The 23,664-nt window shown below is 43.2% G+C and overlaps 1 protein-coding gene across 2 annotated transcripts in view; it reads right to left on the reverse strand.

Moving 5' to 3' along the window:
• Positions 1-23,037, reverse strand: part of TSPAN9 (tetraspanin 9) — a 989,451-nt gene extending 966,414 nt beyond the window's left edge. The window contains exon 1 of one of the 2 annotated variants that reach the window (XM_082255249.1): positions 22,841-23,037. The gene's annotated coding sequence lies outside the window, so the exon portion shown is untranslated. Of the gene's footprint in view, positions 1-22,724; positions 22,806-22,840 lie in introns of those variants that run through there. The other variant, XM_082255248.1, reaches the window with a different exon arrangement.
• Between the last annotated feature and the right edge of the window lie 627 nt (positions 23,038-23,664).

Here is a 23,664-nt window from a genome sequence, read left to right on the forward strand (position 1 = left end):
GACAGGACCCCCCCAACCCCCATGAAAATATTAAAGCTATATTTCGATAAAATTACAATAAAATCATTACTAGCAGACACAAATACAACATAACTCACCGAATTCCTGCTAAATCTAAAAGATGAAACTGAATTAATATGTAAATCTCTGTCTGTGGGGGAGGTGTTGGGGCTCATGCACATGGGTGCTGTGGTCTGTGAATCAGGGAATCATTTATGTGGCTTGAGCCACCTGGAGCTGTATAAACACAGCTGCAGGTCCTAATTTGACAGGCGTGGGGGTGCAGGTGTACACCCCGAACACAGACAGTGTGCATTTGGGGACTGCTCACCTACACACTTGTCCAATTAGGACCTGCGGCTGTTTTTGTACAGGCGCTGCATCCCCATAGAATAAGAGGTGGCTCCAGCCCAAACCCCTCCTTCACACAGCCAGAGTACCCGTGGGAATGAGCCCCTAAATATATTTTTCTAACCTAAAAAACAGATCTCTTTCAGTGGTGTGCTGTCAATACTAAGAGGAATTCCATCTTCATCTGGTCTTCTCTCTGGTTTCTTGGGCTCTAGTCATTTGGCCAAACTGCGATGATGTAACGCATGCGCGCGTGGGTGTCATGGTCACAGCACAGCTCTCTTAATGGATGGTATGTCATCCATTGATAGTGCAGTGCACATGCGCTGGTGTTATCACCCGTTACATTTAGGAGATATTCACTGTACCTACAGTACAGACCAAAAGTTTGAACCCACATTCTCATTCAAAGAGTTTTCTTTATTTTCATGACTATGAAAATTGTAGAGTCACACTTCAAGAGGTAGTCACCTGAAATGGTTTTCACTTCACAGGTGTGCCCTGTCAGGTTTAATAAGTGTGATTTCTTGCCTTATAAATGGGGTTGGGACCATCAGTTGTGTTTTGCAGAAGTCAGGTGGATACACAGCTGACAGTCCTACTGAATAGACTTTTAGAATCAGGGCTGTCTTTAACACAGGGCAAAAGGGGCAGCTGCCCCGGGTCTAGTCATTGTTGTGGGGCTCAAAGCAGCTGCCCCTTGAGCCCCCAAATAGTTGATAAGTGGATTCAAGAGGGCCCAAGAAAATTTTTGCCCAGGGTCCAATCAAGAATAAAGACGGCCCTGGTTAGAATTTGTATTATAGCAAGAAAAAAGCAGCTAAGTACAGGAAAACGAGTGGCAGAAGAGACTTGTTTGGACTAAAGAACACAAGAAATGGACATCAGACCAGTGAAAATCTGTGCTTTGGTCTGATGAGTCCAAATTTTAGATCTTTGGTTCCAACCACCATGTCTTTGTGCGAAGCAGAAAAGGTGAACGGATGGACTCTACATGCCTGGTTCCCACCGTGAAGCATGGAGGAGAAGGTGTGATGGTGTGGGGGTGCTTTGCTGGGGACACTGTTGGGGATTTATTCAAAATTGAAGGCATACTGAACCAGCATGGCTACCACAGCATCTTGCAGCGGCATGCTATTCCATCCAGTTTGCGTTTAGTTGGACCATCATTTATTTTTCAACAGGACAATGACCCCAAACACACCTCCAGGCTGTGTAAGGGCTATTTGACCAAGGAGAGTGATAGGGTGCTGCGCCAGATGACCTGGCCTCCACAGTCACCGGACCTGAACCCAATCGAGATGGTTTGGGTTGAGCTGGACCGCAGAGTGAAGGCAAAAGGGCCAACAAGTGCTAAGCATCTCTGGGAACTCCTTCAAGTGTGTAGGTGAGCAGTCCCCAAATGCACACTGTCTGTGTTGGAAGACCATTTCAGGTGACTACCTCTTGAAGCTCATCAAGAGAATGCCAAGAGTGTGCAAAGCAGTAATCAAAGCAAAAGGTGGCTACTTTGAAGAACCTAGAATATGACATATTTTCAGTTGTTTCACAGTTGTGTTAATTCATAGTTTTGATGCCTTCAGTGTGAATCTACAATTTTCATAGTCATGAAAATAAAGAAAACTCTTTGAATGAGAAGGTGGGTCCAAACTTTTGGCCTGTACTGTACATATAAGCCCTATTATAGACTTACCTGTAGATACAAGATAAAAATGGAGTTTACTACTGCCAGATCAGTTAGTAAATGGGTAAATAGAAGGAGTTAACACATGGATGCAGAAGGAACTGACAGTGAAGGGAAGAAGAAGCAAAGTTGCATATGTCAGGAAGCAGACTGGGGGCGAGGAGTGGAAAGCCCAGCTACATAAAGCACACTAAACCGCAGTGGGACAAGATAACAGGCAGCTATAGAACAGGTGTAACAGTAAATTCCTCACCCCATGGGAATGCAACTGATCAGCTGTAACTGTGTCAGGAACACAAAGCAAGGGGGGAGAGAGATGAAAAAAATATACAGGCTAGGACAAGGAGTATAGGAAGAACTGCAGGGAAAGAAACAAAGTTACAGAGATAAACTCAGGAGCAGAGCTAACATTAAAGCCAGGGCTGGGAGAGGGAGGGGGAATAGTGAGGGACAACTGTCTCTTACTCAGCAGATAAAAGCTGGCAGCAGGTAGAGGGGGAGAGATCAGCTTTCAGGTGCTGGAGGAAGATTTCTGTAAATGTGATTCATCACTAATCCTCCTCCCTGTGTGGGCCCCCTACAAGAGGACTGGTGGTCTCCCCTATCAGCGGCCCTGATTATTACCATCATTAGTATTATTAATGATGCTCACCAAGCAATGGGTTATGCATAAATTCAACAAATTTAAAAATCCATACTACCCACTACACATATAAACCAATATCACAAAAGTATAGACACAAAATATTCAGGAAAAGTTAAAATATGAATTGTTTGTATGGCTTTAGGTGGAAAGGGGGGAGAGAGTGTGGCACACATACTGCAGACAGTCTTGCGACTTGTTAAAGCGGATCCTCACGCTCCCACGTTTTAAAATTTTACCATGATATATGCTTTACTGCAAGACAGGAGCTTGCAAGAAAGGATACAACAGGGAAGAATAATAAAACCCTTTCCTGATTTTTAACCAATAACAGCCAGAGGTGTCATCCCATCCATCCACCGTTCCTTACTAGAAACTGGCTCTGAACAAGCAGAAAACTCCACAACTTTACACTTTTTGATGTCAGATACTATTTCACAAACAATAGGAGTCTGATGAGGAATTCCTACCACCACACTACGTCCTTTGATGTCTCAAATTGTGCAGAGCTGCCCTCATCTCCTTCCGCCTCCATCCTGGCTGCATTCAGTCAGCAAATTTCTACAAATGATCCGTCAGTCCATTTTACCCATTCATCAGCATCACAGCGAAGAATGAATGTTTCTTACATGAGGGTTTGTAATATGTTTGTTTTAGATCTTGTTGTGCCTAACCCTACTCATTCTTGTCTTCTGCTGGCCAACTGAACACGTAGACTTCAATAAAAATGAAAAATTACACATTTTGTGAACAGGTGGTCTTAAAAGCATTAAAGTAATATAACAATATATATATATATATATATATATATATATATATATATATATATATTTATTTATTTTTTCCATTATACAAGCATTGTCTATAGCCACTCATTTACGTGACAGATTGCTAACAGGATCCATATGGTGAATTCTCAATTGTAATATGTATGCGGAATTCAAGCAATGTTGCACAAGGCCAAAACTGTGCGCTTTTGTGCCCCATGGGACCCACTATTTAGGAATGACAGGTATGTGTTTCATAGTTTCAAGCTACTTGGCTACTTGTGTTATTAAGGAAACCTAATCGTACAGTTAGTTTAGGTCTCGCTTACCTGTGGCTAGGGAAAAGCAATCAATATGCTCCAATATGAAAATGGCAACCAGCTTCTGTGTTTGGAGGCACAAACACATACCCTCCCATTTACTGCAACTCTATGCTGATTAGTGAGGCAGAGATATGCCAATATCAAAGCAAAAGAGGATAGAATGTGCAGGTCAGGAGATGATCTCCATTTGCATCTGCAAGTCTCCTAAGAGAAGCCATACAAATCAAAATTACTTGATTCCCCTATCAACACATTAAGTGTTGATGGGAGAATCCCTCCCGCAGTGCTATTGTGTTCTGTTGGGGAGCACAGGGAGCCTTCCCCTAGGGCAGAATACAATGATCACTGCTGATGGCTAGCCTGCTGAACCGGCTGAATTTCGATCCATCTATGGCACGGATTACGGCACCCAACAGGAATGTGTAAATACTCGGAGTAGCCAGGGGAATCTAAACAAAAGATAAAGGTGCTACTACCCTAATGTCCCATTGGAATAGGATGAGATCCAGACACCTGTGGCCTGGCTCACATGGTGTTTGCCAAGTGTTAGTTCAGTAAAAAAGTGAGAGTCCGGCACCAAAGCAACTTGGATATATAATAATTATTTTATTTTTCCAACAAAGACATAAAAAGGAACCAATTCCTTGTAAAAAAAATAAATAAATCTGTCCGCTGAGCAGGCGGATGGCTGGTCCGTGTCTACTCCGCTTATGAAGAGCAGACACAGACACAGCCTGCTCTCCTTTATGGACAATCAGATGTAAATGGACCACCTGTCTGTTTACACCGGACTCCCATGCGATCCGCTAGAATGATGTGAAACAGATCCGTCGGGTTGGATGTTGGCGGGTGTAAACGGACATGTGTCCGTTTACATCCACTGCTTCATAGAAGATAATAGAGGGTCTGATCTGATCCACCTGAAAAACTGACAGTGTGAAAGCGGCCTCACTTTAAAGCCCAACTGAAGTCTAAAAAACAGATATTTAGTCAAAAAGACATGGTGCAACAACCTCCTATTTTATATCCTTTTCCCTCTTTTATGAAGTTGCACAGTGCATCTAACTATGACTGCATAGTCCAGTATTGGTGAACCTTGGTGCTCCATCAGTCGGGGGGGGCCGCGGGCGGACCCCCCCAATCACTCCAGTGGCAGACCCGGACCCCCCTCCAATCACTCCAGCGGCAGACTTACCTTGCTCCGGCGGCGGCTTCCCCCTCAGTCCCCATGTTCCCTTTTGGCGGCTGTCTCCTCTCTCCTTGGCCAATAGGATGCCTTCTCCTTTTGGCCAATCGGGAAACAGGTCTCAGGACCCGCTTACTGATTGGCCGAGAGGAGAATTAGTGTGGCAATAGTGAATATTCATTCGCTATTGTCACACAACTGGGTGGGCTCGGGGTGCAGTGCTCTGCGCCCCGAGCCCACCGTTTTTTTAAGCCTATTAGAGCCTCTGGCTCTAATCACATGCTTAAAAAAAAAAAAAAAAATCCCCCATTGGAATCCATGCGTCCGGTGCCCTACATGCAGAATAGGAGCCCGGACACATGGATGGGGGGCGGCGCCCCTGCGCCCCTAATGGACGGGCCGCCACTGTTTGGAACTATATTTCCAATGATGCTCAACTGCACATCAGAGTGCATGAGCATCATGGGAAATGTAGTTCCAAAACATCTGGGGTGCCAAGGTTCGCCATCACTGGCATAGTCAAACAGACACCAGAGTCTGACTCTGCTGCTCAATGCAAACTGTAATCTAACATACCTGGTTAGGCACACCCCCTCCCTACCCCAACACTGTGTAAGGACTCTTATAATCAGGAGAGTGGTCATTACTCAGCTATGCCAACATAGAGCTCTGAAGTATGAGAGAAGGAAGTGCATTTCCACAAAAAAAGTATTTTAGGGCATCTTCAAGCAAAAATCTTTAAAAAATTAATAACATACACAAATTGCTGTTCATTTATTCACATTAAGCCCAGCTCATTTCAAACACAACCCTGCCCGTTTAAAAAAAAAGGTGGGTGGGACTTCTCTTCCATGCAGATAAGTGTTTAATTCATATTTTATAAGGGGATTTAAAACCCTGGCTGTAACAACATATTGTATCTATGCCAATCAGTCCCATCTTCAACCTTAGTGCTTTCCACCAGCGAGTGAATAAAACCTGTGATCTACCCACCTCCCCGCCCAACTGCTGTGATTGACACTTTAGCACCTCATTATATTATTATTATTTTACAGGATTTATATAGCGCCAACAGTCTGCGCACCACTTTACAATATGAAGAAAGACAATACAGTTACAATACAATTCAATACAGGCCTGCTCCTTGGAGCTTACAATCTAGAAGGGAGGGTCAAGTGATATTATATCAGTGAAGCACTCTCAAAATATGGACACTAAAGTTTATTTTAAAAACCAAACCAAAAAAAGGTATTTGTGTCATAAATATTAAATATACAAATGTAAATCAAAAAGAAGAAACTATTAGGCTCCGTTCACACGTAGGCGTTTTGAGGGAATTTTTCTGCTCTAGGATCAGCTCTCAAAACGCCCAACAAGACAAATCCTATTCATTTCAATGGCCCCTGTTCACATCTGAGTGTTTTGACGCTGTGAGCAAAACGCCCAACGCTCAAAAAAGTACATGAGCTTCTTTTTGGGCAGATTACAGGTGTTTTCCATTGGTCTCTATTCAATCTAAAAACGCCTGCAAAAACGCCCATAAAAACGCATGAAAAACGCCTGTAATAGCAACGCCAAGATGTGAACATAGCCTTAGTGCCTTAATTTCTTATCTGCATTACTGATGCCCATGAGACGGGTCAGGGAAAATGAAGTCCCATCGGTGACCATGAATGAGAGTGTGCACAATCCCTGACCAGAAGTTCAGGAGACACCGAACCCGGAAAACAAAGCTGTATATATCTAATAAAAGCAAATACACATTTTAAAAAATTAGTATATGAAAATCAATCAATTTATTATCGATATTATATGCATTTCAATAAAGCTTTCTATTAATACAAGGGTTTAATATTACTTTAAAGTATTTTTTATCATTACTCTTTTCAAGTATTAAAATTAAGCTTTTTTTGCAGAATAATTTAAATATTTTATCTCTATTAAACGTGGCATTATTAAAGAAAAAAAAAGATAGAAAATGTGCAAATTGTAAAATTATACCTTTTTAACGGCAATTAAGCTTGCACAATTTTCCAGATCTGCCTAATGGATATTTAGGGAAGCTCCTTGCTGTTTTATAGACAGCTGTTGTGTACTTAGAATCAAGGAAACCAAATTAGCCACATGTGAACACAAGCAACTGCTGGGGGGGGGTTGCTGTGTGTGAGGTCCCTGGCAAGCAACCTGTGCATATCTCCATATGTACACTCCAGCTTCTTCCTTCACCAATAACATGAGATCTGTCCTAGTATTCCGCATTCAATAAAGACATACAGTGTGATTCCAAATTTAAATAACACCTCCGTCCACACTACCACCCTGTGTGACATTGGTGATGTGCAACCCTGTACTTAGAGGAATTCTATCCTGTATTTTGAGTACGGTAAGTACAAATTACAAGTTATTATTATAACATTTACCTGAAAGTCATTTTTGATGCAATGTTCTATTTTTTAGTGTCGGGCACATCCAGACTGGTACATGCCCATTCCAGAAATCTGTGTGTCAGAGAATTGATTCCCTGTTTAAAGTGTCAGTAAACTCAAAAAAATTAAACATTATCGTCTTTATAAAAATTGCCTTTCATTTATTTTTTTCTAGTGTATTTATGGTCAACATTTAAAATATTAATTTCCATATTCAATTTTAATTGTTTCTAGCCTACTCCTAATAATCTGAATGATCATGAAGTTTGTAAATATACTTTTCAAGCCTCCTCATACATTTACTTCCTTGTATTCTGTGACACTATGCCCTGAGGGTAGTTACTGCTGTGTCCATAAGTGTGCGTAGCCTATTGGATTAGGGTGTGCACCCCAGAGCTCAAACACACGTGTATATATTTATGTATGTATGTATGTGTGTATATATATATATATATATATGTATGTGTATATATGTATGTGTATATATATATATGTATATATCAGGGTGGATAACAATTTAAGGTTTTTTTTTTTTTTTTTTTTAAATTTATCAGCTTTTTTTTAATAAAAAGATTTTTACTCCACAAGCAATCTAAAGTTAGTTTTCTATTTAAGATTCCTTATTCAGCATGAAATGGAGCTTAGTTATGTAGGATGAGGCTGTATGTTCTGCAAATTTTACATTTTTGATAAACTCATTCAATAAATCCAAGCTCTGCAAGCTGGGATAACATGCATTGCATTGATGCATTCACACTAATGCCTCATACACACGCGACGATTATCGGCCGACCGATCGTCCGACTTTTGTCCAGAGTGGTGTTTTGTTGGTTGGAATGTGCCTAGACTGCACAAAAATTTTCTCGGCCAACAAAAATCTACTTCAGAAGTGATGTCATGTGCTGGTTTACTTTCCGTGTGTTTTTTCTTCTCTGAGCATGCCCAGTCTTGCTCATCAGATTTTTGTCTGCTGAAATCTGTACTGACTGACGGAAAATCGGCCGTTGTGTTGACGGCCAACAAAAATTTTATAGACTGTACACCAGATTTTATTCGGCCGAAAAGTCGGAGTCGGTTGTCGGAAGCATCATACTAACAAGCCGAAAATCGGCCAATCGGACGTTGGCCGAAAATTCCCGGCCAATAATCGATGCGTGTGTACGAGGCATTACTACCAGCAAGAATGAGTCCTTATATTTAAAGAGCACCTGTCATTTCAGATCCATCATGGCAGCGCCTGTTAGCGGCCGTTCACTCACCTGCTGCCTCCACGTCCCTCACCTTGTTGTGTCACGGCCGCATTACCAGCCATCCCATTAAAGTGAATGGGACTATCAGTAAGTCAACAGTGGGTCAGAGGAGGAGCCGCTGCGGGACAGAGATGATAGTTGCTCTTTAAATATTATGATTTAAATCAAGCTTTTTTACTAGTGATTTAAATCATGATTTTAATCGACTTGATTTAAATCAAATCCACCCTGATTATATATATATATATATATATATATATATATATATATATACACACACACACACTATATTGTCAAAAGTATTGGGACACCTGCCTTTACAAGCACATGAACTTTAATAACATCCCAATCTAACGCTGGCCATACACGATACGAAAAATTGGACGAAATTTGGACAGTTGACAGTTCTTTCATTTTTCGACCAGTTAATGGTTGTGACATTTTTGAGGCAAAAAAAATGAAGGACAAGTTTGGAAATTTTCTGCCGAACGAATGACAAATTAAAAGGTTAATGTGTTTCTCGTCCAAACTGTTTGCACTAGGTATATGTGAAAAAACGAATTAATTTATGTCCATTGAACGAGATATCGGCCATTACATGATGGCACGATAGTTTGCTCTCATGGCCGTGTGTTAGTTTTTCGAAAATGAGTTTGAACGATTTTTCATATAGTGTATGGCCAGCATTAGTCCTTAGGATCAATATTGAGTTGGCCCACCCTTTGCAGTTATAACAGCTTTAACTCTTCTGGGAAGGCTGTCCACAAGGTTTAGGAGTGTGTCTATGGGAATGTTTGACCATTCTTCCAGAAGTGCATTTGTGAGGTCAGGCACTGATGTTGGACGAGAAGGCCTGGCTCGCTGTGTGCGCTCTAAATCATCCCAAAGATGTTCTAGCGGGTTGAGGTCAGGACTTTGTGCAGGCCAGTCAAGTTCCTCCACCCCAAACTCACTCATCCTTGTCTTTATGGACCTTCCTTTGTGCACTGGTGCGCAGTCATGTTGGAACACAAATTTTCCCACAAATTTGGGAGAATGAAATTGACCAAAATGTCTTGGTGCAGGCCAGTTAAGTTCCTTGCATCTGAGCATCTTCTGCAGTCTCTGCCCCAACCCTTCAAGCCGCAGGGAAAAGAGAATAGTTACGTGATATGAATAAAAGATCAATGCAAAGGAATTACATTTCTGAAAATGCAGCGTATTAGTGCTGGTGCACTTGTTTTACTGGCTTTGCATTTGCAAACAATTTAAGGCCTCCCTCATAAGGCTGTCCAGGGCCGTACATTGCTCAAATCAGCGTAACCCTGCAGCAGGGTATGGCCAGGTGTTTGCAATTGGCTGTGACCGGAAACCTGTACAAATCAATGACATGCTGACAATGCTTGTGGCTGTTGACATGTAGTCACACAAGGAGCGATTACATGGTTAGGGGCAGATGAGCGGCTCTGTATGCAGTCTGCGTCCTGGGCTGCTCACCTGTCCCTAATCACAGGTAATTGCTCCATGTGCAGACTGTGAGCCTGTCGGAGATCGCAGCTGATTGCAATCACCTGGCTGTACCCGCTGATCTAGATTGTGTACAGCCATGTAAAATAAGCTGAGGCCCAGTTCACATGTGTGTGGTGGGTTTTAGATGCATTACCATTGAACTCTATAAGTGCCAATTGAAAGATTGCATTTTTTTCTTATGTTGTTTGGTTACAGCGGCTGCTATTGCATATTACTACCAAGGTTTTACATATATTTTTTAACTTTTTATTATTTACACGAATTTGAATAATTTTATGAGTAACTTTTAGAATTTCTGAGACCACTAGCACTGGGCGAGTGCTTGCGTTTTTTTTTTTATCTCCAGACACTTTTTGTTATCTATAAGTGTCGGTTCATACATATGCGATGCAGGAACCCTGCGAATCCACTGGCACTTGGCTCGCAGGCAGTTCACACTGCCATATGCAAATCGCTGGGGCTGTCAATACAAAGTTAACGACACCCCCCAGATCAGTTCCCATATCGCAGTGCGGACTGTCAATTCGGACATGAATCAGGTCGCATACGTGTGAAAACCCATGTGATCTGATTCTGGACCAAAAAAAGGGTCCTGTGCGACTTTGGTCCGAATGCGATGTAAATTCAACCATACAATCTATATAGCTGAATTCGCAACGCACAGACATTGCATGTGGGTTGCATAGCAGTGCAGTGTGAATCACATGCGATGTCTGATACTGCATATGTGTGAACTGGCACTAACAGGTGTGCTTTGAAGAAAGCGCATCAAAGACGGAGCAAGCAAAACTTTTTTAACGCACCACACTTAAAAACGCACGGATGTGAAAGAGGCCAAAAGTGGAAATTTTACTTATTGTCCAAGTTTTCATTTTATCAGCCTCAGAGTCGGTTCACACTGGGGCGGCACGGCTCTGTACTACTTCGGGGGCGACTTGTGCATTACCATGCACCGCGACTTCGGAGCGACTTGCATGGACTTCACATAATGGAAGTCTATGCAAGTCGCTCTGAGGTCGCCCCGAAGTAGTACAGGAACCTTTTTCTAAGTCGGAGCGACTTGTGTCGCTCCTATTAGAACGGGTCCTGTAGCGGTCAATGGACCGCGAGGGAGCACGACTTGTCAGGCTGACAAGTTGCGCTAGTGTGGACCGGCTCTTAGTGTTCATTCTGTGACATTGTAACTTTGTAGCCAGTCACAAGGTAAGAGGGTGCAGCGGGGGCTGTTCTGTATTAGAAATCGGGGGGCTCCAAGGTGTTCTGGAGAACCACAATGAAAAACAGGGAGGTATGAGCAACTTATCGTGCTACCCAAATCCTGTTTAAACTCTTTTTGCTTAAGCGGAACTCCACCCAAAAGGGGAAGTTCCGCTTTAAGGACTCTTGCACAATTGGCACTTTTGAGGAGCGGGGGTGGGCAGGTACCCGATTTTGACAGGTACCTGCTCCCACTTCCGTTCCGAGCGCCGCAGCTTGTTCTCCACTCTCCACCATGCAGTCTTTTGGGACACTGACAGGTCCCAGAGGACTGCATCCACCAATCCAGAATTTGCCGCACGACTCGCGCACGCGCAGTGGGCACCTGACTGTAAAGCCGCAAGCTGTCATAGCAGAATGCCCATAGTGAAGATGCCGGTGCTGCCGAGGGAGGACGGAGGATGAAGATGGGTGGGGTGAGCAGGTGAGTGGCTGTTTTTTAAAAGTCTGCAGGTACACTTTTTGTAGCTGCTGACTTTTATTTTTTTATAGGTGGCTGGAGCTCCTCTTTATGACAGGTCCTCTTTCAGTACATTCAATTTGACCGGCACGTATCTGGACACTGAAAACTGTCACAATATGATCTCTTTAGCTACTTCCCTAGAAATGAACAAAAAAAAAAATGTTGACACAACTCGTAAACTAGAAGAGCCAGCTGTACTATGTCCGCTTTCTTGGCTGGAATTTCAATAACCGCTCAAAGGAAAAAAAAGTTTAATGAACAAAGTAGAGATGTCAGGATTTGCTCTGGGTAGGAGTTGGAAGGTTAGCAATCTCTATTCATAACTTTAGGTTCATTGACTTTTGTGGGATGTTGTAAAAACAGGAAAAACATTTTTCTGAAATCTAAGTTTATAACTTTGGCTGCCAAGATAAGGAAGATGTATGAATTAGGCAAGAACAGCTTACCTAAAGCACTGGCAGAACATTACCCACAGTAGTGGTCTCCACACTGTTGCCCATGGGCCAAATGTGGCCCTTTGCTTGCCTTTATCTGGCCCTCAGGGCACTATTCCTCCTGCTGTTAATTGGCTCCTGTCTACATTGGCCCTACTATGTGTATGTAGAAATGATTTAGGCAGGGCCGGTGCTTCCACTAGGCAAACTAGGCAGCCGCCTAGGGCGCATTGCCACCTAGGGGCGCAGCCAGGAGTCGGCACTCTCTCTCCATCATGATATCTCCACCATGAATGATTATTGTGAGCCGAGGCAAGGGGCGGAGGTAGGGGGGAGGGGGGAAGGGACAGTGGAAGATGCCAGGTGTCTTGGGCAGTGGCGGAACTACCAAGCCCTGGCTATCCACCACTGTTGGAGGGGCCCAAAAAGGCAAGAAGGGAGCCCCCCAGAGTGCTGCCTGCATGATGATCCTCTTCGGCTGGAGCTGAGCGGCCTGAACCCCGGGCAGGAAGTGTCTATCTGCACTGAGCTGGTGGGCAGCCGTTTATTTCCCTGGGTCGGTATTAAGCAGGGAGCGGAGGAGAGCTGAACCTGAGCCAGAGCTCGGCACTGTAGGGCGGAACCTTTACTGGGGCAGAAGCGACGAGGCACCAGAATGGTCTGAGGAGGCTGGTGATGAAGGACGTGCGGAGCTCTCTGACTGCTGCTTTTCCCTCCACCAGGATCCACTGCATGTAACAGGGGTTCAGGGTCACCAGGTGTGCCATGAGGAATTGGGGTCCCTGGGTGTGCCAAGGGGGATTGGGGTCCCCAGGTGTGACACGGAGGAACATCAGGGTCCCCAGGTGTGACACGGAGGAACATCAGGGTCACCTAATGGGACATGGAAAAACATCAGGATATGACATAGAGGTACATTGGGGTCAGTGAGTATGACTACATGACATGGAGTAATATTGGGGTCCCAAGGTGTGACATGGAAAAACATTAAAGTCCCTGGGTGTGACATGGAGGGACATTAGGGTCCCCGGTTGTGAAATGGAGGAATATGGGGGTCACTGGGTATGACAGCATAACATGGAGGAACCATCAGATCAGGGTCACTGGGTATGACATAGAGGAGTTTTTAACCCCTTCCCTTTTTTTTTAGGGGGGGGGGGCACAAGTAGCTAGTCTTGCCTAGGGCATAAAATAGTCTAGCACCGGCCCTGGATTTAGGGACCTTAGATTGTAAGCTCCTTGAGGGCAGGGACTGGTGTGAATGTGCAATAAATATGGAAAGCGCTGTGTAAAAATTGAAGGTGCTATATAAGTACCTGTAATGATTGAATGAATGATTTAAATAAATAAATACAAGCTGATCATTGTAAGCTCCCCTTGCCAGCGGTAAATTGTTTGTCTCAACCCTCTAACTGCTACATCTGCACATCAACTTGTTCTTTTGAAAAAACAACAGGCTTATTGGCAGGATCACCAGGTGAAAATAAAAGAAAGAAAGCCTAAAAAAGAAAACTATTGTAGTCATCACATTTAAGAACTGGTAAACTGAAATATAATAAATGTTCACTTTTGGGTTTACTACCATTTTATCCCCTTCTACCTAATTCCGAAAAGAGCTTCAAGAAAAGTGGAATTTTACCAACCTGCTGACAAAGCTATTGCTGTAGGGTATTTCAGAACCCTTAGGCCCCTTTCACATGGGCGGTGTGCGCCTGGCGAACTCAGTTTTGTTCAGTGGGGATAGACCCGCCGATCCCCACAGAGCAGGCGGATGACCGATCTGTCTCCGTCTCTGTGTGCAGAGACAGAGCTGTCAGAGCCCCGCTCTCCTCTATGGGAGATTGGATGATAAAGGACCGCCTGTCAGTTTTCATCTGATCCGATCCTCCAGATAGATGGAAAATAGGGTCTTTACTTGAAAATGATGCCTATAAAGATGCCCTGCACACTTCAACCAATCATCTTTATCATTAAACATTTGAACAGCTAGTCCATCCCTTTTATGGTCACATCCCACCAGATTTACTAAAACCGGTGCACACAGAATCTGGTACAGCTGTGCCTAGTAACCAATCAGCTTCTAACTTCAGCTTGTTAAATAAAGCTTTGACAATAAAACCTGGAAGCTGATTGGTTACTATGCACCAGATTCTATGTGCACCAGTTTTAGTACATCTCCCTCTATGTGTTAACGCATAGGTATGCCATTGAAACGTGTTGAATATTCAGAAAATGCCATTAAATTAAGATTTTAACATAAGAAAAGTTTCAGAATTTCTTATCTCGGTTTTTGATCCAGGTCAGAGACTCAGAAAGCATTCAAGTCAAAGCATCCAGTTGACAGCCAGGGCATTAACCTTCTCAAAGCAGAGAAGGGTAATTGCAGCCCCCGTATTTTTTTCATGACACTTGTCATGAAAGGGTCACCTTTAAAAAAAGTCCTGTAAAAATAAGTCCATTACTTCATTACAGTATATGTACTTGCGGCGGTTGGCAAGTGGTTAAGGTAGAACTTTAGGCAAAACTTTCTTTTTCATTTTGGATAGAGTAATGGAGGGTATAACTACTGTCAGATTTTTTTTTTCGCCATCTGTGTCCCATTGCAGAGATTTACCTTCACTTCCTTTCCCAAACCAAAACAGGAAGTGAGCCGAAATCCCTGCAAATTAAGGGAATTCTTTGGGGAGCCCCAGGTCACCAGAACTAGTGTTCTCATTGGAAGATTTCCCCTCTATTACTTTTATGGGGACAACCCAAAATGTGGGATTTTCTTTTACTTTCACTTTCAATGATAATGGTAAGCAGAACAAATAGAGAGGGTGAATCTCCCTAATGGGGGCACAAACAGCAATAAAAACTGACAAGGGTTCTAATCCCTCTCTTCTCTATCAAAAACAATAAAAAAAGTTTTGCTTTTAGTTATACTTTAATGCATTCCTTGCATTAAGTCAACATCCCCCCTCAACCCCCCCCCCCCTTTACCAACCTGAGCCCTCATTCTATCCAGCGCTGTGCATGTCTTCAGCTCTTCTCTACCCTCACTTCTGAGTCTCGTTGGTTTTGCTGGGGCACCGGGAGCCATTGGCTCCAAGTGCTGTCAATCAAAGCCAGTGATGTGGGAGCATGGGGCAAGGGCAGGGCGAGTCCTGCTGTCTGTGTCAATGGACACAGCAGCGGGGCTCAGGTGCGGACATGAATGAGTGGCCCCATAGGAAGTGGCTTCCCATGGGGGCACTGGACAGAGGGGAGGGGCCAGGAATACCGGGGGGGGAGGGGACCTGAAAGGGGGAGGTTTGCGGCTGATCTGTGCAATTCCATTGCACAGAGCAGGTAAGTGTAGACATGTTTGTTATTTATTTATTTTTTTAATTAACTTCATAATCACTTTAAAGTTTTTAATATGTATGGGGGCATACTGCCTCTGCCATCACACTTAGACAGAGGGTGTGGGACAAAGAGTGGGAATAAAGGGGAGTGAGGGTAGAGGCCCAACCAGGGCAAGCCTAACAACACCAGCACTGGCACTGTAATGCCAGAGAATAAAGCTGGCCATAGATGGATCAAAATTCGTCCAGTTCATCAGGAATTGGCCGAATTTCGATCCATGTATGGACACTGTGGTTGTACAGAAGTCGATCTACTGAGCAACTTCTGTACAACTGCTCCTTCTAGGAATATTTCCTCTCAATCAGTGCTACAGGCTATAGACTGCAGAACTGATCTGTGTATACAATGACACAGCGGGAGGCTTCTCCCATCAACCTTGAATGTGTGGATGGTGGAATTCGGCAGTTTTTTGGTTCAACCCGCTGGATGAATAAACCAAAAAAAAGACCCATCTATGGCCAGCTTAACGCTGGCCATAATATGGGTTGAATCCCGGACAAATTTTCTTTTAAAAATCAGAAATCTTGTGTGTTTTATGATTAGATGATGCCACCATTGATTTAGAAATGAAACCAACCAAGCCTTCAATTTCATCTCATGTTGCTACAGAAAAACCTTTTAGTGGACGGGAATCATCTTTTCTTTCTAGGTCACAGCTCATGCACATTTCTTTTTTGATTATATTTCTTGCACGATTCTCCTGTCATGGATTAGAAATTTGTTCCTTTTTTCCAAAAATTCCCAACATGCCCAATTACTCAAATTAGATGACTGCACAAAAATTGGCCATTGCTGCAGCCCACTAATGGTGCGAAAAAACTCTTTGTTATTCTTTTAGAATTTGACCTATGCATGGCCTGCTTAAGTGGCAGGGTTGAAGGTAAGGGACATAGAGAAATTGATCCAGGCGGTTCGAATTGCTATAAACCCGGAGTAGCAGATGAACCAACATGTCTTCCATTCTTATGATGTGGTTCTGTTTACTCTTTCACTCTTGAACATGCATTCTCTAATGCCTGGGGATCAGTGCCCTACCTGCAAAAAAGGGAATCTGAAAAGACCTATCAATGCTGCCTTGAGGGGTCCTGAGGATATGGAGAGCAAGGCCATCTCCAGAGTCCCTGGCCATTCTGTGTTTGTTATTTGACTGCACAGTCTAAAAATGGCCCTCCAGGGGCTGGCCTTCTGTTATAAGTGACCCTGTGGCCACAGGGTCACTTTAAAGGAAACCTTTCATGGCAGAAGTGTATACTACTTAGTGAGTTGCTGACCTGGAACAAGCTTACTTACTTACATATTGGTAGGTTCTTCAAAGTATTTACACATTACAAAAAGAAAAGGGCCACAGCTACCTCGGAAGGTGTATGTCCATGCAGGGAAACCTAAAAACCATCATGGTTTACTAAGTTTGTAAACCAAAATATCCACACACAATAAGATTCCACCAAGGATTACAGAGCTCCTCAGGTGCACAGAAGATGGCTTGACATTTTCTAGGTAAGGTACTCACTCAGGTACCTTCTGGTGTCTGCACATATTGGCAGTACATTCATTTTACAAACTTAGCAAATGCTGACAGGTTAACTTTCAGTTCTCAGATCTGAACCGATAAAAAGCAGGAAGCCTATACAAGGGTATATGTCTGTTAGGAAGTCAGAAATACCAGAGTGAGCTGTCAGGAACGAACGTAGGAGGCCATAATTAACCGAGAAGGTATTTAAGGCCTTGTGCTCGATCTGCCCAGAATATAATATCACAGACACGCAAGGGGAATCCAGACCGAACCCAAGAGGGGAAATCACTGGAAATAACTTGTGCGATAACTGTAATAATCAAACTATAATAGTGCATGATGTGCAAAATGCAGCAACTAATTAATCAGAATCCCTTTATTTATGATCTAGCAATCTAAAATCTGATTGGCTTGTCCTCACCTATTCCAAAAAAGCAGTCTGGTTTATTTAAGATGATATGGAAAGTGTAATAACACCTGGCAACCCATCAAATTGGTATGAATTGCTCCACTATGCACATTATGATTGCCGTGGTGCTTTGACCATAGTATGCAAAATTCTTGAATCAGAAAAAGGCTGGAAACTCAGATGCTCTTAAATAAAAGTACTTTATATTAAATGGGTACACAGGTACAGAATATATGATAAATTCTGTACATGTGTACCTATTTAACAAATGAAGTATTTTTATTTAAGTGCATCCGAGTTGCCAGCCTTTCCTGATTCACCAATTTCACATATGGGACCTGAACACCCTGGCTGGAGCACCGGACTACAGTTCATGGACTACTACATTAGCAGTAGAGCTGGGGTAACATTATTGTTGACATTTTATTAGAACTAGTGTGGACATTTTTCAGAATGTGTTTTATTTAGATTGTCATTATGGCTCCTGTTGTCGGTTTGCTTGCAATACGCTCATTAGAGCGTGTACAGGCGAACTGGTATTGAGGAAAGACTACTGGCAGTGAAAACCTTCCCATAGATGTGTAGACACATTTGCTCTACATAGACATCACCACCGGCAAACACTACATGCGCGGGTCTGGTTGCCGGTAGAGATCTATGTGTATTGCTGTGCGGAATCAATATCTTTTTGATATCTATCTGCCTTTATGAAGGGATACACGCTCATGTCTTTCTACTGTGCCTGATCCCAATAGTGGAAACAGCATGGCTCTTTCTCTGCAGATAGCCTCACGTCTATGGGAACAGTAGTATAATCCTATTAGGCATTGTTCTCTGAAGCTTTGCTAAATGGGATTCACGCCAGTAGTAGTGGGGAGAATACATGCACGGGTTTGATCAGAGCAACTTTCATGGTTCCACACGCCAATTTTATTGTGTAGTGTTAGGTGGGAAGCCATGCACTCTATTCTGCTCATTCACGATCGTGTACTCCCCCTTTCTATTGTAAATTTGAATGTATACAAGTGTGTCATTCGTTGATTCTATGTGAGTAACTTGTGTCATGTGACTGTACATTTGGAACTGATTGTCTGATGTTGTATAATCATCACTTCCTGTTGATTATCCCTTTGTCTCATAAAAAAACGGAGCTCCAGGCCTTTAAACAGGACATTCTATTACTGTATTGCTGGGTACTGCTGAGCACGCTCAATTACCTTATACAAAATTGCTGAGAACTGCGTACATTAATTTCCAAGACAACATTTTGTCTTCTCTCATAGTATACAAAAGAAGGAAGTTCTGAGAAAGTCAAAACTTAAACTGATGACACATGAATGCGATTTTCTTCCATCAATTATGCACCCCTTCTGTTTTGTTACAGCAATTTATTACTAAGAAAATCATAATGATCTTCTATGGGATCCCTAACAGTGAAATTTCCAAATTGATTTGATGCTCTTTTGCTCAGTGACCAAAATTCATCACAGTTTCTGTTCAGCGGCAAAATTACTAGCGACAATTCATTTTTAATGGGTTTTCTATAAAAAGTTGCAGCAATTGCTAAGCTCACCTACAAATCTCTGAAGGGTGATTTGTAGCTGAGCAACCCAATGCTGTAACACATGGCCAGCAACTCAAGTGATTAAATCGCTAGCTACAAATGGCCGTTAATCTCTGGAATAAGCGATCTGTGGCAGCAATTAATCTCTGCGAAAGAAAACTGTCCTTGTATCATTAGCGTTACTCCGTACTCTCTAGCCTCATCCCACCTTCCCCTGCCGCCATGTGATGGGACTTGGGCCTAGTGATTGGCAGCTCAGGCATCCAACATTCTATTCTGGGAAGACGGGGGGGAGTGTGTATTTCCCCATACTTGGAAGTACCGCATAGTTATATTTTTTTAGGAAGTTTTAGATTTTTTTTTGTCTTTTTGTCCATGTAAAACAGCACTGTAAATGTTTCTGCTATACTCTTCCAAACTACAGAATGCTGGAAACAACCCAGAACAAGGAAACAGAAGGTGGGAATTTTCTCAACTCTCATACCGGCACCCGAATATCCTGCTGTGCGCCGAGCCCTGCTTTAGTCTGCTGGAACATTGTGGAACAATGGGCTATAGGAAGAAAATTTCTATCTTTTTGCCATTTCCCAATATAGGCTAGCTTTTCTTCAATAGTCATTCGTTCCCCAAAAACTAAGAAGGTTTGGGCGACCAATCTGTAGGCATCTTTGCATGACCTTGAACAATTCACAGGTATCCAGACTCCAAGGAACTGTAAGCCCCCGTTCACACTGGGGCAACCTGTCAGGCGACCTGGTCGCCTGACAGGTCGCCGTAGGTCGCCCGCCATACAGAAGCTATGGACCCGTTCTAATAGGAGCGACACAAGTCGCTCCGACTTAGAAAAAGGGTCCGGAGCTTCTTTGGGGCGACCCGGAGCGACCTGCATAGACTTCAATGTTATGAAGTCCGTGCCGGGCGCTCCGAGGTTGCGGGGCGAGCAGCGCGCCGCGACCTGTGAGGTCGCCCGGCGAAGTAGCGTCGTCCCAGTGTGAACGGGGGCTAAGTCCCAGCATGTTTTTTCATTGTGCTCACTGGGTCACCACAACTTTATGATAGCACTAAAGCCTCGTACACGCGCAACGATTGTTGACCGACCGATCGGCCGTCTTTTGTCCAGAGTGGTGTTTTGTTGGTTGAAATGTGCTCTAGACTGCACACAAATTTTATCGGCCAACAAAAACCAACTGCAGAAGTGATGTCATGTGCTGGTTAACTTTCCGTGTGTTTTTTCTTCTCTGAGCATGCCCAGTCTTGTTTATCACATTTTTGTCTACCGAAATCTGTACTGACTGAAGAACAATCGGCCGTTCTGTTGACGGCCAACAAAAATTTTATAGCATGCACACCAGATTTTGTTTGGCCGAAAAGTCGCAGTCGGTTGTCGGAAGCATCATACTAACAAGCCGACAATCGGCCGATCGGACGTTGGCTGAAAATTCACGGCCAACAATCGTTGCGTGTGTACGAGGCTTTAGGCCCCTTTCACACTTATGCGACACGATTTTACCGCGATTTTGACGCAACTTTGCCACGATTTTGAGCAATGGCCCAGGGCTATATACCTCAAAACGCATTAAAATCGTGCCAAAGTAGTGCAGGAACTACTTTGAAGTCGGTGCAACTTCAAAACGCACTGATATGAATGAGGCTCATTGAAAATAATGGAAAACGACTTGCTACCCAATAATTTATGGTGTCAAAATTGAAACAGTTGTGGCCAATTCAAATGGAAAAGAACACGGATACTAGTTACATAACATTGGGGCAGGCATATAGCAAGCATATCATATTATCCCCCTCCCCTTCCATGTATCATAATAATATAATGTGTTACATTTTATCTATTGGTTATAAAGAAAAATAAAATAAACTGTTTGCCATATATCTAATAAATAAGTGCTGCAAATTGCTCTCCTTGTTTGGCTCAAAACACTTGGAACTACAAGTACCAGCTGACCCTCAGGCATCAAAAAAAGCTGATATTTTAAAACCAAAAACATTTTAAAACTTTTACAACTACAATTAATCAATTGCTAGAATTAAGTACCACAAGCCACTTCTATTAGATATGAACTAAAATGGGTGCATTTATTTTACCCACAATGGCAATAAATTAGCATAAGCAGTCACTGACCCAAAGGGCTTGCAATCTAGGCATTATTAATATTATTATTATTATTATTATTATTATTAATAATAATAAACAGGATTTATAAGCGCCGGTTCACATTACCGCGACGCTACTTGCAGGGGCGACCTCCGAGATCGCGGTGCGAACAGCGCGCCGTGACCTCGGAGCGGCCGCCACGGACTTCATAACATTGAAGTCTATGGCGGTCGCCTCCTTGTCGCCCCAAAGAAGCTCCAGACCCTTTTTCTAGGTCGGAGCGACTATTAGAACGGGTCCTCAGCTTCCCTATGGGAGGCGACCTGTGAGGCGACCAGGTCGCCTCACAGGTCGCCCCAGTGTGAACCGGCTTTTAAGCTTTGCCAGTTTACATAGCGCTTTACAACATAAGGGCATACAGTACAATACAATTTTATACACTAGGAATGAGAGGGCCCTGTTCATTAGAGCTTACAATCTAAAAGCGAAAGTCAAGAGATACAGAAGGTAATAACATAGCTATAGTTCTTTAAGAGTTATATTTCTTTATCCAAAACTGAAAGGCCAATCATTAATAATGAATTAGTTAAAGCAATCACCGACCCAAAGGGCTTGCAATCTAGGCACAGTGTAACATATCTTAAACCCCCCCCCCCCCCCCCAACTGAATCAAAGGGCAAATATCTTCAGAAATAATTAAATAGTCATAGCAATCACTAACCTAAAGAGCTTACAATCTGGGAATATGGTGATAGTTATTAATCTTGCAACTGAACCAAAGTGCACAGCTATAAAGAAATACATTTGTTGAAGCAATCACTGATGCAAAGAGCTTGCAATCTAGGCATGGGGCACCATTTCTCTATCCTGCAACTGAATCAAAGTGCCAATCAGAAATAATGAAGTAATAAATGTCCCAAAGGGCTTGCAATCTATGCATAAAGTAATATTTTTTCCATCTAAAAACTAAATCAGAGTGCAATGCCACTATAAATAAATTATATAGTTGAAGCAATCATTGACCCAAAGAGCTGACAATCTAGGCATTGAGTACGGTTTCTTTATCCCACAACTGAATCAAAGTGCGAGGCCAATCAGAAATAATGAGCTGGTTGTTGCAATAACTAAATCAAAGAGCTTGCAATCTAAGCATAGAGCAATATTTCTTCATATCACCATTGAATAAAAGTGCAAATCCAATCAGTTGTGCTTCTGTTGACCACAAGCATGCAATCCCTTTTTGTAGTTCTTGCCTAGGAGTTCATGCACACTGTTATCAAACAAGAACAATACTGTTTGTAAGTAGAAAATCTGCAAAACACAAACAAAACTACTTTAGCTGCTGACTCAATCCCCCACCATCTGCAGAGCTTCATCTCTCCTGCCATCCCTTTGTCACCTAGATGTTCCTGTACAGGAAGACACAGCCTCAGGTCTATGGGACCCACCCAGAGATCTCATTATTTCCAGCCAAGTCGGTGCCAAGTCGGTGCCCGCTGTCAGAGAGAAGTGATCTGCAGAATACAGTGGATAGGATGATTGAACCTAGAGATGATGTACTCACCAGATCCTGAACTCCAGACTGAGAGGACAAGAAGGAGGAGGAGGCTGGCAGGACCCCAGGGAGGAAACTCTGGGACTTTTCCAGGGAAAGGCAAAAAACTGGAAAATAAAATAATAGAAGGGAAGTTGTGCTTGTCCTAAGTTAGTGCTGAGATTTGTAACAGTGAGTCACTGAGAGCGGAAATGACCGGAGAAAGGGGGGGGGGGGTGCAGCAACAAGCAAATGGCATGAGAAGTGCAGCCACACTGGGATTGAGTTACAGTGGAGCGGGTCAGTGGGTAAGAGCTCCTCCTCTTCTTATGACTGTACACCTATGTACCTCCTATCACTTCCCCAGCAGCCCTCCTTCCCAGCTCTCTTCTATGCCTAGACCTCCTCCCCTTCTTCCCCTGTAATGACAAGTCCAGCAGTCCCTCTCTACACCACACTCTGCATTCCCCAAACATACATGAGCCAGGAAATCAACACTTCACAAGGTCCACAATGCTGACACACAGCTGGGATCAGGAAAATCACACACATGTATACATATTTATTATCTATCACTGATACCTCAGCTTACAGCAGTGGGAGCTCAGCACTGACACTAATCTTCCTTACACTGCTTCTCTAATAGAAACTATCCAACTAATTGTTACTGTTACTCTAACACTAACCCCCCCCCATACCCCTAACACTACCCCCGCATAACTCAGACACTAACCCCCTCATAACTCTAACACTAACCCCCCAACCAAAACTCTAACATTAACCCCCCATACCTCTAACACTAACCCCCCCGACCATAACTCTTACACTAACCCCCTCATAACTCTAACACTAAC

This window comes from Pelophylax lessonae (assembly GCF_965119305.1).
Source record: "Pelophylax lessonae genome assembly, chromosome: 4".
In the NCBI taxonomy this organism is placed as follows: Eukaryota; Metazoa; Chordata; class Amphibia; order Anura; family Ranidae; genus Pelophylax; species Pelophylax lessonae.